Consider the following 13,155-nt stretch of genomic DNA (forward strand, 5'->3'; position numbering starts at 1 on the left):
TATTAATTGAGTATCAACTTATAGGATTAGCAAGCTGGAAGTAATGGAAATTTTATATGAGTGTTAACTTGGAGATCAGATTGTCTTGATTTTTGTCATTTGTAATTAATTGTGGTAAATGATTTGTCATTTTCAAGGGTGTTTCCATTTGATATTCTAATTGTTGATAATGTGTGAAGCTCTCATAATTTTGGTCTTTCCTTATTAATCTTTAAATATTTATTACTTGCTGAAGTATTACTGTCTTTGTACTTGGCTTGTGGCTCCTTTGCTGAAATTTGTTTGTCATTAATACAAACAACTATAGGAAGTTTGAATTAACTCATGGAACTCCATGTAATATGTGCGTTTATTGTTTTTCCTGCACTTGACAGTTTTTGAGGGATGTAGCCAAAGTCATTCTGTTTTGTCGAAGCAGCTGGACACAGATATTGTAAATCTAATATCTCCATGAAGTTTGCCCTTCTATAGTAGCCATTGTACATATGGGGCAACTAGTTATAGCCCTAAAAATAATGCCACAAACCCAAGATTAGCCCATCCTCAGAACTAACCTCCCAAAAGAAAAAAGCCTGTCCATGAGCACGAAGATTGAAATATTGGTGAAAATATTTAAATGGATTGGTGTTTACTTGTGAACTTTCAATCCTTTATGGAAAAAAAGGTAATTAGTAACTTTTCATTGTCCTTTACGTTGTGTTTGATAGGCATGATCTTTTATTGTATACTTAATCAAATATAATAGTGATTGCACCTAGTTTGCAGGTGGAAAGGTTTTGTGAACAGCAGTTGGAAGTTACAGGAAACTAGTCTTAATTCAGTTCAAAGATTCACAGATAGAAGTCCTTTCTGCTTCCAGTGAAAATGAATCATAGAAAGTTAAGAATGCCAGCAAGATCTGTCGTTTATGTGAACTCTTAATCAAGCTGGTTGGAACATGTTACTGTTATGATAACCTTCTACAGGATGAACAGAATGTATCAAGAGAGATAGTAGGGAAGTAGGAAAATGTTGTTACAAATATAGATTAATTAAGTACCAAGAGTTAAAAGGGAAGATATGTATGTGCAGTGGAGGATGACACATATTAAGCACTTGGCAAGACATCCAACCTGACATGAGTCTGTTGGAAAACACAATACTGGTGTTTATGTGGGGCTGAGAGAAGAGAGAGCTTTCCCTTGATACAAGCCAATACTTCTAGACATTTCATGCTAAAATGAATTCACCAGTCATTGTTCTACCCTTATTTGGGCATAGGATAGCACCAGAAACAGGCCCAGTTCCACCTGACACCTAGTACCAGTATTATTATTATTTTTTCTTCTTTTTTTTAAGTCTCCAGTCACTAACAAAAGTCCACATCAAGGTTGGGCCTTCATTGAAATATAGAGAGAATTATGAAAGGGAAAAAACAAAAGCAAAGGAAAGTATTTTATGAATTTAGGAGGAAATGAAAAACCTGTCTTTTAAAATATCCCAGGTCATAGCTGTTGGGAAAGACATGAGAAGGTAGAGAGTTCCACAGCTTCAAGGTGTAGGGAAAGAAGCAGTTATCAGAATGGCCCACCCTTGAGTTGTCGATGGCCACACAGTAATCATTTGATACAGCAGCTTGCTGAGTAGTGGGTGGTCTAGCTAGTGGTAGGGGCACACAAGCCGCCAGCTATTGAGAGCAAAAACCAAAGTAATACCTATAGAAGAGGGAAAGTGAACCATTATGGCAGGATAGGGCAAGAGGGTCAAGTTTTATAAGTTAGCCTGGGACAGTTTATCAATTGAAACACTTTTGACTGTCAAGTAAGGATACAGAGCTAGAACCACCCCAAATGTGAGGGCAGTACTCCTTACAAGGACAAATCATTCCTTTGTGTAAACTGAGCAACTTTTCAGAAGAATGGATATTTGAAGATCTAAACAAGAAACCCAGTTTCTTAGAGGCAAACTTAGCTATTCCTATAATGTGGAGTATCCAGGAAAGAGTGGATGTTACAGTAATGCCAAGTGTGTTCATTGAGTCAAGAGGTGAAATTATATAGCCTTCAAAGGAGAGGGAAGAGTTGTCAGGAGTTTTTGATAGAGAGATGGGTAGAAACTCTGTCTTGGAGGCTTTAAACTTAACTAGATTTTATCTGCCCCACAGATATCTTGTGTTAAGGAGAGATGCAGATCGAGTGAGAGAAGAAGGAGCAGAATTGATGGATGTGGATAGATATAGTGTTGACTCGTCAGCATATGAGTACATTTGATTATTTCTGGAGGAGAGGAAATTGTTGTAAAAAAAAAAGAAGAAAAAGTGTAGGGAACATAAGGGACGCTGCTATTGATGGAGAAAGGGGGGAGGCTAATCCATCAACAACTACAGAGATAGATCAGCTGGAGTGGAAGATAGATATGAAGGAGCAAAGTGAGGGAGGGAAGCCAAGAGGGGAGCTTAGAGGTGAGGCCCCAATGTCACCCTGTCAAAAGCTTTAAATAAGTCAAGGACAACTGCGTTTGACTCCCCAGAATCTTTCAAGGATGATGATCGGACATTATTAAGATAAAGAATATCACCAGTGGATCTCACTTCATGGAAGCCATACTGCTAAAAAGAGAGAAGACTATGTTTTGAGGTGTCTGAGGATATAGGAGTAGAGGAGGGATTCAAAGACCTTGGAAATGGTAGATGTCAGTGCAATAGGACAATAGTTAGAGGGATTAGAATGGTCACCCTTCATAGGGTATTAATGCATGCTCCCAAGGAGAAGGAAAACTTTTTTTGGTTTTTAAACAAAAATGGAACAGATGAGCAAGCACAGGTGCAAGTTCAGAGGCACACTCTTTCAGTTCACAGGGATGGATGTCATCAGGACCACAAGCCTTGCTTGTGTCCAGAGATAGAAGTACTTTTCAAAGTCCAAAAAGAGATTACAGCAATGGGCATAGGATTAGTAAGAGCAGTATCAGGGGGTGAAGGAATGCTAGCTTCATCCAAGGTATAGTTAGAGGAGAAAGGGGAACCAAAGAGAGTTGCTTTTTCTACAGGAGAGACAGCTATAGTACCATTAAAACAGAAAAGTGAAGGAGAGGTAGAGCAACAGAATTTGTTAGAGATGCCCTTAGCTAAAGACTAGAAAGACCTATCAGTGGATGGCGAGGAGAGGTTATTGCACTTCTTTTGAACAAAGGACTGTTTTGCCTGACAGATATCATGCATGCAGTGATGAGCAGTGATAAAAACCTGAATGGGTGCCAGAGGAAAGAGAGTTTTCCAAGCCCAATATGTCTGATCCCTTGTCTGAATGGTCTCAGAACAGGAATGGTTGAACCATGGATTAGATGAAGAGGTTGTCATGGAGGAAAAGGTGATAAATGCCTCCATTCCCACAAGAATAACCTCTGCTTGTGTGTTTGGCAGAGACAGAAGCATCCTCACCTAAGAAACAATTATTTACCCAAGGAAAGTCAGAAAAGAAATTACTTGAGTTATTTTAGTCAGCTTTGTTGAGGTAGCCAGTATTTACACTGAGAAGGGGTTGCTGGAGGGGGAAGTACCAATAAAGGATACATTTATGAGAGTGTGATTAGATGAACAAATTGAGGGCAAGATTGTATACTTGCAGCAGAATGGACCAGAGGTGGAGATTATTGTTGTCCAGAATATTAGGAGAGTGGTCACATTGGTCAGGCATATGGGGTAGGGTGGGAGATAACTTGCTCTAAATCATTGAGAATGGAGAATGTGAGGGTTTCAGTCCCTCCACCAGCTGAATAGGAGGGATTCAACCATTCTTTATGGTGAATGTTGAAATCCCTGAAGTAGAGGATCTCAGCTTGCAGATGAGAGGGTGTCACAGTCTCATGGCAGGCGTTTAGGACTTTAGATAGTGGAAGAAAAATATAAAATTTGTAGAATTAGGAGAGCAATAGGTGGAACCGAGAGTCACATAACATCAAAATTTGGGTACTCAAGGTCCTTGAGGTGTGCAACAGATGTGTTGATGTTGGAATAAGCACAAATACTACCTTTGAACCAGAATTGTGAGTGGAGACTATTGTTGGATATGAAAAAGGGATGAGTGAGAACATCATTAGACAACTGTGTCTCAGAAAGAAGTAAGATTAGGAGAGGTACTAGACAGATGATGTTCGACAGAGGAGAGGTTACCAGAGAGACCATGAATGTTGGTATAGTGAATAAAAAAATGAAGGTTTAACAGAGAGTGAAAGGTTGTAGGAGGTGTTGGTACTATTACAGTCAAAGCCCTCCCTCTCATTGGCAGTAGAGTAAGGTGGAAACCCAGAGATTCTTGGCAATCTATGATGCATTGGACTAGGGGCCATTGATATGTTGGACTTTGTCATCATAATGCTTAAAAATGTTTGAGTGCACAGGAGCTGGCAAGAGTTCTTATGTGAAAAAGAAATAAGCAAGTTTTAAGTAGGTGTATGGTGCTTGTAAGATCATGGCAGGACTAGCCCAGTAGTCCTGTTTTGACGAGACAGAAAATAAGACCAGCAATCCTAACATGGAGAGTATAAGATGGTTCCAGGCACCACTTTAATGCTTCTCGGTCAGGACAATAGTACCATCCTGGTTGGTTGGTGTCAGCAGCCTACAACCTTACATACTCTCGCCAGTTGCTTTTCTTATGCTGAAGGCTCCAATCACAGACAAAAGTCCACATTAAGGCTTGGCCTTGATTGAAATATAGAGAGAATTATGAAACGGAAAAAGAAAAGACATTGGAAAGTATTTACAAATTTTGATGGAAGTGAAAGACCTGTCTTTTGAAATGTGCCAGGTCATAGTTACTGGGAAAGACATGAGAAGGTAGAGAGTTTCAAAACTCTGATGAGTAGGGAAAGAAGCAGTTATCAAAACAGCTCACCCTTGCGTTGCCATTGGCCACACAATAATCATGTGATGTACCAGCTTGATGAGTACTGCATGGTCTAGCGCTAGTTGTGTGGGCACCCAAGCAGCCAGCTCTTAGGAGCAAAAACCAAAGTAGTACCTATAGAAGAGGGAAAGTGAAGCAACATTATGGCATAGGATAAGGGGTCAAATTTGGAAGTTAGCTTGGGACAGATTATAAGTCGGAATGCTTTTAAATTAACTCTGTCAAGTAAGTCTGTCAAGGAAGCATTCAGAGCTAGAACCCTCAAATGTTAGAGCAGTATTTTATACAAGGATGAATCAATCCCTTGTATAAACAGAGAAACTGTCCAGAAGAGAAAAAGTTTCAACAGCTAACATCTAAACAGGACACTCAGTTTCTTAAGAGGCAGACTTAGCCATTCCTGTAATGTGGGGTTTCCAAGAAAGAATGGATGTCACAGAAATACCAAATATGTTCGTTGAGTCAAGAAGTGGAATTACAAAAAAGGTGCCCCTATCTCCATTTTTAGGCTTCTTGTGACATTGTGCAACAACATGACCTTGCAATAGATCTACGAAAGGTTTGTCAGATGGCAGCTTCAATTTCCTCATGGATGAATGGGAGTGAAAATTGGTCTTATTCTTAAGAGCATGAGGTCTTGAACAGTTAGATAGATTGAAGTTGTAAGCCAGATTTACAGTCTGATTCAGTGTGTCAGGGTCCATCTTTGATAGATACAAATTGATCTCTCTTTATGAGCAGCTCACTTTAACTTTTCCAAGATTAAATCAATTAACTCCTCAAAAGATTTAACCATGTGCAAAGGAAGCTATTGTTTGTTTTACCATGACACTAACTCTTTAAAGTGGGGAAAGGCAGTTGGGTATATATATAGATGCTCCTCACCGTACAATGGGGTTCTGTTCCAAGAAACCCATGGTAAGTTGAAAATATGTTAAGTAGAAAATGCTCTTTATTATTATCATTTTTCATTATACTTTATCAGTCTCCCGCATTAGCGAGGTAGCTGAAGGAAACAGATGAAAGAATGGCCCAATCCACCCACATACACATGTATATACATAAACACCCACACACGCACATATACATACCTATACATTTCAATGTATACATACATATACATACACAGACATACATATATACACATGTACATAATCACACATGCTGCCTTCAGAAAATTCCCATTGCCACTCCACCACACATGAAATGGCACCCCCCTCTCCCTGTGCGCGCAAAAGGTATTGCTAGGAAAAGAAAACAAAGGCAGCATTTGTTCACACTCGGTCTCAAGCTGTCATGTATAATGCACTAGAACCACAGCTCCCTTTTCACTTCCAGGACCCACAAAACTTTCCATGGTTTACCCCAGACGCTTCACATGCCCTGGTTCAGTCCATTGATAGCACATCCATCCCGGTATACCACATTATTCCAGTTCATTCTATCCCTTGTACGCCTTTCACCCTCCTGCATGTTAAGGTCCCGATTGCTCAAAATCTTTTTCAATCCATCCTTTCACCTCCAATTTGATCTCCCACTTCTCCTTGCTCCCTCCACCTCTGACCCATATATCCTCTTTATCAATCTTTCCTCACCCATTCTCTCCATGTGACTAAACCATTTCAATACACCCTCTTCTGCTTTCTCAACCACTCTTTTTATTATCACACATCTCTCTTACCCTTTCATTACTTACTTGATCAAACCACCTCACACCACATATTGTCCTCAAACATCTCATTTCCAACACATCTACCCTATTCCGCTCAACCCTATCTATAGCCCATGCCTCGCAACCATATAACATTTTTGGAACCACTATTCCTTCAAGCATACCCATTTTTGCTTTGAGATAACAGTGTCGCCTTCCACACATTCTCCAAAGCTCCCAAAACCTTCGCCCCCTCCCCTACCCTGTGACTCACTTCCGCTTCCATGGTTCCATCCACTGCTAAATCCACTCCCAGATATCTAAAGCACTTCACTTCCTCCAGTTTTTCTCCATTCAAACTTACCACCCACTTAACTTGTCCCTCAACCCTGCTGAACCTAATAACCTTGCTCTTATTCACATTTACTCTTAGCTTTCTTCTTTCACATACTTTACCAAACTCAGTCACCAGCTTCTGCAGGTTCTCACCCAAATCAGCCACCAGCGCTATATCATTAGCAAACAACAACTGACTCACTTTCCAAGCCCTGCCATCCACAACAGACTGCATACTTGCCCCATGCCAAAACTCTTGCATTCACCTCCCTAACCACCCCATTCATAAACCAATCAAAAAACCATGGAGACATCATGCACCCCTGCCACATACCAACATTCACTGAGAACCAATCACTTTCCTCTCTTCCTACTCGTACACATGCCTTCCATCCTAGGTAAAAACTTTTCACTGCTTCTAGTAACTTACCTCCCACACCATATACTCTTAAAACCTTCCATAAAGCATCCCTATCAACCCTATCATATGCCTTCTCCAGATCCATAAATACTACATACATATCCATCTGTTTTTCTAAGTATTTCTCACATACATTCTTCAAAGCAAACACCTGATCCACACATCCTCTACCACTTCTGAAACCACACTGCTCTTCCCCAGTCTGATGTTCTATACATGTCTTCACCCTCTCAATCAATACCCTCCCATATAATTTACCAGGAATACTCAACAAAGTTATACCTCTGTAATTTGAACACTTAACTTTATCCCTTTTGCCTTTGTACTTTGCATGCATTCTGCCAATCCTCAGGCACTTCACCATGAACCATACATACATTGAATATCCTGACCAATCAGTCAACAATACAGTCACCCCCTTTTTTAATAAATTCCACTGCAATACCATCCAAACCAGCTGCCTTGCCGGCTTTTATCTTCAGCAAAGCTTTCACTATCTTCTCTGGTTACCAAACCATTCTCCCTGACCCTCTCACTTTTCACACCACCTCAACCAAGACACCCTATATCTGCCACTCTATAATCAAACACTTTCAACAAACCTTCAAAATACTCATTCCATCTCCTCACTTCACCACTACTCGTTATTACCTCCCCATTTGCCCCCTTCACCAGTCTTCCCATTTGTTTTCTTGTCTTCACTTTATTTACCTCCTTCCAAAACATCTTTTTATTCTCCCCAAAATTTAATGATACTCTCTCACCCCAACTTTCATTTCCCTCTTTTTTGCCTCTTGCACCTTTCTCTTGACCTCTTGCCTCTTTCTTTTATACATCTCTCAGTCATTTGCACTATTTCCCTGCAGAAATTGTCCAAATGCCTCTCTCGACCCTTTCACTAACAATCTTACTTCTTCATCCCACCATACTATCCTTTCTAATTTTCCCACCTCCCGCCTTTCTCATGTCACAGGCATCTTTTGCGCAAGCCATCACTGCTTCCCTAAAGATATCCCATTCCACCTCCCACTCCCCTTATGTCACTTGCTCTCACCGTTTTTTCATTCTGCACTCAATCTCTCCTGTTACTTCCTCACACAAGCTTCCTTTCCAAGCTCACTTACTACCACCATTCCCTTCACCCCAACATTCTCTCTTCTTTTCTGAAAACCTCTTCAAATCTTCACCTTTGCTTCCACAAGATAATGATCAGACATCCTTCCAGTTTCCCCTCTCAGCACATTAACATCCAAAAGTCTCTCTTTCACTTGCCTATCAAGTAACACATAATCCAATAATGCTCTCTGGTCATCTCTCCTACTTACATGCGTATACTTATGTGTATCTTTCTTTTTAAACCAGGTATTCCCAATCACCACACATGCACAAATCTACAAGCTCTTCACCATTTCCATTTACAACACTGAACACCCCATGTACACCAACTATACCCTCAGGTGCCACATTACTCACCTTTGTATTCAAATCACCCATAACTAATATCCCAGTCTTGTGTGTCAAAGCTGCTAACACACTCACTCAGCTGCTCCCAAAACACTTGCCCCTCATGATCTTTCTTCTCATGACCAGGTTCATAGGCACCAATAATCACCCATCTCTCTCCATCCACTTTCAGTTTTACCTATATCAATGTAGAGTTTACTTTCTTACACTCTATCACATACTTCCACAACTCCTGTTACAGGAGTAGTGCTACTCCTTCCTTTGCTCTTGTCCTCTCACTAACCCCTGACTTTACTCCCAAGACATTCCCAAACCACTCTTCCCCTTTACCCTTGAGCTTCATTTCACTCAGAGCCAGAACATCCAGGTTCCTTTCCTCAAACATACTACCTGTCTCTCCTTTTTACTCATCTTGGTTACATCCACACACATCTAGACACCCCAATCTGAGCCTTTGAGGAAGATGAGCACTCCCCACATGACTCCTTCTGTTTCCCCTTTTAGAAAGTTAAAATACAAGGAGGTAAGGATTTCTAGCCCCCACTCCCATCCTCCTTAGTCACCTTCTACAACACGCGGGGAATGCATGGGAAGTATTCTTTCTCCCCTAATATGATTATTATTATTATTATTTTATTTATTTATATATTTTGCTTTGTCGCTGTCTCCCGCGTTAGCAAGGTAGTGCAAGGAAACAGACGAAAGAATGGCCCAACCCACCCACATACACATATATATACATACACGTCCACACACGCAAATATACATACCTATACATCTCAATGTATACATATATATACACACAGACATATACATATATACACATGTTCATAATTCATACTGTCTACCTTTATTCATTCCCATCACCACCCCGCCACACATGAAATAACAACCCCCTCCCCCTCATGTGGCGAGGTAGCGCTAGGAAAGGACAACAAGGGCCACATTTGTTCACACTCAGTCTCTAGCTGTCATGTAATAATGCACTGAAACCACAGCCACATCCAGGCCCCTCAGAACTTTCCATGGTTTACCCCAGATGCTTCACATGCCCTGGTTCAATCCACTGACAGCATGTCGACCCCAGTATACCACATAGTTCCAATTCACTCTCCTTGCATGCCTTTCACCCTCCTGCATGTTCAGGCCCCGATCACTCAAAATCTTTTTCACTTCATCTTTCCACCTCCAATTTGGTCTCCCACTTCTCATTCCCTCCACCTCTGACACATATATCCTCTTGGTCAATCTTTCCTCACTCATTCTCTCCATGTGACCAAACCATTTCAAAACACCCTCTTCTGCTGTCTCAACCACACTCTTTTTATTTCCACACATCTCTCTTACCCTATTATTACAAACTCGATCAAACCACCTCACAGCACATATTGGCCTCAAACATCTCATTTCCAGCACATCCACCCTCCTCTGCACAACTCTATCTATAGCCCACGCCTCACAACCATTGTTGGAACTACTATTTCCAAGATAATGTTCTCGACTTCCACACATTCTTCAGCGCTTATTATTATTATTATTATTATTATTATTATTATTATTATTCATTTTTTTATTTTATTATACTTTGTCGCTGTCTCCCGCGTTTGCGAGGTAGCGCAAGGAAACAGCGAAAGAAATGGCCCAACCCCCCCATACACATGTATATACATACATCCACACACGCAAATATACATACCTACACAGCTTTCCATGGCTTACCCCAGACGCTTCACATGCCTTAATTCAATCCACTGACAGCACGTCAACCCCGGTATACCACATCGCTCCAATTCACTCTATTCCTTGCCCTCCTTTCACCCTCCTGCATGTTCAGGCCCCGATCACACAAAATCTTTTTCACTCCATCTTTCCACCTCCAATTTGGTCTCCCTCTTCTCCTTGTTCCCTCCACCTCCGACACATATATCCTCTTGGTCAATCTTTCCTCACTCATCCTCTCCATGTGCCCAAACCACTTCAAAACACCCTCTTCTGCTCTCTCAACCACGCTCTTTTTATTTCCACACATCTCTCTTACCCTTACGTTACTCACTCGATCAAACCACCTCACACCACACATTGTCCTCAGACATCTCATTTCCAGCACATCCATCCTCCTGCGCACAACTCTATCCATAGCCCACGCCTCGCAACCATACAACATTGTTGGAACCACTATTCCTTCAAACATACCCATTTTTGCTTTCCGAGATAATGTTCTCGACTTCCACACATTCTTCAAGGCCCCCAGAATTTTCGCCCCCTCCCCCACCCTATGATCCACTTCCGCTTCCATGGTTCCATCCGCTGCCAGATCCACTCCCAGATATCTAAAACACTTCACTTCCTCCAGTTTTTCTCCATTCAAACTCACCTCCCAATTGACTTGACCCTCAACCCTACTGTACCTAATAACCTTGCTCTTATTCACATTTACTCTTAACTTTCTTCTTCCACACACTTTACCAAACTCAGTCACCAGCTTCTGCAGTTTCTCACATGAATCAGCCACCAGCGCTGTATCATCAGCGAACAACAACTGACTCACTTCCCAAGCTCTCTCATCCCCAACAGACTTCATACTTGCCCCTCTTTCCAAAACTCTTGCATTTACCTCCCTAACAACCCCATCCTTAAACAAATTAAACAACCATTATTATTATTATTATTATTATTATTATTATACTTAATCACTGTTTCCTGCGTTAGTGAGGTAGCACAAGGAAACACGAAGAATGGCCCAACCACTCACATGCACATATATATACATAAACACCCATATATGCACATATACATACATATACATTTTAACGTATAGATACGTATACATGCACAGACATATATCTTTATGCACATGTACATATTCATATTTGCTGCCATCATGCATTTCCGTTGCCTCCCTACCACACAGAAAACATCACACACACACACACACACATACACATACACACCCGTGAGGTAGCGCCAGGAATAGACAAAAAGACCACATTTGTTCACACTCAGTCTCTAGTCGTCATGTGTAATGCACCAAAACCACAGCTCCCTTTCCACATCCAGGCCCCACACACCTTTCCATGCTTCATCCCAGATGCTTCACATGCCCCGGTTCAATCCACTGACAGCACATCCACCCCGGTATACCACATCGTTCCAGTTCACCCTATTCCTTGCACACTTTTCACCCTTCTGTATGTTCAGGCCCGGATTGCTCAAAATCTTTTTTCACTCCATCCTTCCACCTTCAATTTGGTCTTCTGCTTCTCCTTCTTCCTCCACCTCTGACACATATATCCTCTTTGTCAATCTTTCCTCTCTCATTCTCTCCATATGTGCAAACCATTTCAACACACTCTCTCCTGCTATCTCAACCACACTCTTTTTTATTGCCACACATCCCTCTTACTCTTTCATTACTTACACGATCAAACCACCTCACACCACATATTGTCCTCAAACACTTCATTTCCAACACATTCACCCTCCTCTGCACAACCCTATCTATAGCCCATTTAACACATTTAATGCTGTACATCTAACCTATTAAATATCATAGCTTAGCCCAACTTACCTCAAACATTCTCAGAACTCTAACATTATCCTACAGTTGGACAAATTCATCTTACACATAAAGCCTGTTTCATAATAAAGTGTTGAATATCTCACCAACATAAAGTCGAAAAATTGGAAATTGAACCATCATAAGTCCGGGGTCATCTGTACATTGAATTTATCGGAAAAAAGTAATTAGTGAGGAAATTGCTGATGTTTGTAGAGTTGTCTTCATATTTCAGGTGACTTATTTCCTAGTGGCTCAGTACTTACGTTGTTAACCCTTACATTATCAACACACACACACACACACACATACACACGCACATATTTTTTTTTCATTTATTTTGCTTTGTCGCTGCCTCCCACGTTAGCGAGGTATAAGTTTGTTGAGTATTCCTGGTAAATCATATGGGAGGGTATTGATTGAGAGGGTGAAGGCATGTACAGAGCATCAGATTGGGGAAGAGCAGTGTGGTTTCAGAAGTGGTAGAGGATGTGTGGATCAGGTGTTTGCTTAGAAGAATGTATGTGAGAAATACTTAGAAAAGCAAATGGATTTGTATGTAGCATTTATGGATCTGGAGAAGGCATATGATAGAGTTGATAGAGATGCTCTGTGGAAGGTACTAAGAATATATGGTGTGGGAGGAAAGTTGTTAGCAGCAGTGAAAAGTTTTTATCGAGGATGTAAGGCATGTGTACGTGTAGGAAGAGAGGAATGTGATTGGTTCTCATTGAATGTAGGTTTGCGGCAGGGATGTGTGATGTCTCCATGGTTGTTTAATTTGTTTATGGATGGGGTTGTTAGGGAGGTGAATGCAAGAGTTTTGGAAAGAGGGGCAAGT

General features: G+C 41.0%; 1 protein-coding gene across 4 annotated transcripts in view; it reads left to right on the forward strand.

Moving 5' to 3' along the window:
• The window catches only part of U2af38 (U2 small nuclear riboprotein auxiliary factor 38), a 238,072-nt gene that overhangs the window by 37,725 nt on the left and 187,192 nt on the right, over window positions 1–13,155 (forward strand). The gene's annotated exons all lie outside the window — the stretch shown is intronic.

This window comes from Panulirus ornatus, chromosome 68 (assembly GCF_036320965.1).
Source record: "Panulirus ornatus isolate Po-2019 chromosome 68, ASM3632096v1, whole genome shotgun sequence".
Classification (NCBI taxonomy): domain Eukaryota; kingdom Metazoa; phylum Arthropoda; class Malacostraca; order Decapoda; family Palinuridae; genus Panulirus; species Panulirus ornatus.